The sequence below is a fragment of the Aphelocoma coerulescens genome, chromosome 1 (genome assembly GCF_041296385.1).
Source record: "Aphelocoma coerulescens isolate FSJ_1873_10779 chromosome 1, UR_Acoe_1.0, whole genome shotgun sequence".
In the NCBI taxonomy this organism is placed as follows: Eukaryota; Metazoa; Chordata; class Aves; order Passeriformes; family Corvidae; genus Aphelocoma; species Aphelocoma coerulescens.
In genome coordinates, this window is record NC_091013.1 from 42096973 (window position 1) to 42100026 (window position 3054).

Here is a 3054-nt window from a genome sequence, read left to right on the forward strand (position 1 = left end):
AAAAAGTGACTAGAAAACCTGCTGGGACATAGGGGCAGAGAGCACCACTACTTTATTCCTTTGGGAAGAGAAATAGTGGCTGAACATGAGCAAAATCCATGTCCTCAGGATGCAATGGAAGACAGGAGGACTAATGCTGGAGATGCTAAACACGCAGCTGATGTGCTGGGCCTCAGCACTGATGCCTACTCTTCCTCCTTGCTGCATGGCTAGTTGCCACTAGCTCCAAAACTGTATTAGTGAGCAACACTCAAGGATCCCGGGCACACCACAAATCCTGAAGAAGGGCCAGAGGCATCCAAGGAGAGGGATTTGCATACCAGGTGATAAAGTATGTTTCTAGGTGGATTTCTACTTGGACTGGTACTAGAGGGGTGTATGACCCGTGCCCTTGACCCAGCTCTTCCTGCTATGCCCTTTTCCACATGAAAACCTGGTAATGTAATCCTCATTTAAAGAGATTTTCACACTCGGTTGCTACTACTCACCAGGACTTTTAGCAGGTTGTTTTCTATCCTTTTTTTGTTTTATCTCCCTATATGAAACCTTGAAATGGAGAGTCATCACATATATCAAGAACACAAGAAATACTATTGCCTGTAAATGAAGTAGCACTTAGTACAACAGTGATCTGAAAGAGTATATTTATATTACATTTTATCAGCATTGAAATTTCTATCTTACAAAATGGAGAAAACAGTCTTTGCTGGGTGTGTGCTCTGAATGGAAAAGTCATTTTATAGATTCAAGAGGCTCTTTTGGTAATGCTTTGACCAATGCTTAGAACACTATAATAAAAGAAAAATCTTGTGAGCAAAAGACAGGCTTTGGCTTTCATTCCTGCTCACGCATCTTCCAACGTCTCCAAACAAACTCAGCTCAGGTGTCTTGGGCTACTGTAAACTTCAGAGGCAAAGTTTAAGAAACAAGATGAATTCAAAAGAGTTTGTGTTGTCAGCTACAGGAGTAAAAAAATGTTATCAGCTGCTTAAGCACTGCTGACTAATGTATATTCAAAAGCAAATCAACACAGTCGCACCCACTCTTCAAGCATCAAGGAAACCAGATGAGACCAGTGTCTCAGAGATATGGTGTCAAAGGATTTGGTGTGGTTTGTTTTTTTTTTTTTTAGACAGTAGATGGAAGGGGAGAATTGCATTAAAATGTAATGTTTGTCAATGGCAGTGATAAAAAAAGAAAACTTCCCTGGCCGCTGCATGCAGCAATCTGAATACATTGGTAATGTGAGGGACTGATTAGTCCTGTAAGGCTGCCTACAGGTTAGCAGGCCTCATTTCAAATCTCTGACAGCAATATGTGTCGTTTCATGCTTCATCCTCATTCCCCATGTTCAACACAAACCGGGGTCACTCTATATATGGAAATCACTGTCTTCAGGGCAAAAAAATTAAAAAAGGTGAGATTGCCGCTTTAACCTCACTGGCCTCAGAAAATATGTTTTAGTCTGATACATTATACTAGTAGGAATTATTTATCAAGAAGATACAAGCTCGATATTTCAGAAATAATGAGATGTTCTGGTTTTGCAGCTGAAATTTTATGGTCCAGAGAGCATCAGCTATGAATTCAGAGAATGAAGTAAACTTGCAATGAATGATACACAGCATGCAGCTGAAGTAAAATGGCTGTGCAAAGGGTAATATGAAAGTTATAACACAGTGCAAAGCTCACTATGTCTTAAGTGCCTTTGTTGTCAAACAGAGACAGATGTTCCAAAGACAGTGCAGGCACAAGAGGCTTGCAGTATTTATTGAGGGAAGTTTTGCTTGGGAGAGGAATTGCCCAATGAGAAAGTTTAGTCACCAGCCCTCAAATCCCACAGCTTAGAAGACCTACTGAAGTATTCATGCCAAGAAAATTTGAGAGCAGAAATGCAATGTTCAAGTACTCAGTGTGGAGAGATTAGGTGGGCTGCAGCAAAGGCTGGAGGTTTTCTCCCAGTAAGGGGTGGATTTCTCTCATACCTTAATTTTTCTAGAACAAAAGCAGGTGTATAAATCCATGAGTGCTGTTTTACACCACTGTTCCTAGCAAATGTTATTTTACTAAGATGATAAGGGAGCAATGTATGAGCTCAATATACTGTCTGATTTTGTTTAGTTTGCTCTCTTGTCTGATCAAACAAGCAGAGTGAAGAACTTGCATTTCCTCTAATATCAGTCTTGGGTTAGGGTTCAGCAGAAGTATTTAAATGTCAGACACAGAATCAGTTACCAAATGTACAGTGCTGTCCAAAGTAATTAATTTGTTTGACATGGCTTCTGGGGATTATAAGCTCCATGTGACTTAATGTGAACAGAAGCACAACCATGAGGAGTGATAGTCAGCCCTTGTGGCTGCTCACATCCCTACAAGAAAGACCAACATGCAGAGGCTTAGTAATTACCAAAGGAAACAGGGCTCAGACCAGGGACTCAGCCCACAGCAGCGCCATAGAGTCCTGTCCTTGCACCACACAGCCCTCTCCTACAGCTCATTCTCTTTCTGCTGGCACAGGCTGGGTGCAGTTTATGGTCTCCTTTCTAGTGTTTTGCCATCTGTAAAATTAAAAAACCAAAAGCCATCCAGAAAGTTTCATAGGCTGAGACCTACAACTGTTTGTTTTTTACCTGACAGTGATGTTTTTTACCTGACAGCTGATCTGAAAAATGAGAAGGGGTATCATACTAAAAACTAGGATTTTTGCAACCTGCATCCCAGTAACCTTAGAAAGGAACAGAGTCTATAAGGTGGGTTCAGGACATAATTTTGAATAGCAGTTAAGAAGAACCTGCATCTCTTCTTGCTCAGTGGCTATAATGAACTCTGTTTTTATCCTATATAAATTGTTAGGTTGAATAGCAGGTGTGGTAGGTTTAACAGCAGGCTAGTATCATTCAACATGATAAGCCACTGTAGACCTCTGAATCATGATAATGCACAGAATCATCCATGAGCTGCCCCACCTCTGGAAAGAAGTTTTGTTACTACTCGGGCTTTCACAGCAATGACTTCTTCAATGATTCTGTGTTGAATGGACGTTCTTCTCAACAA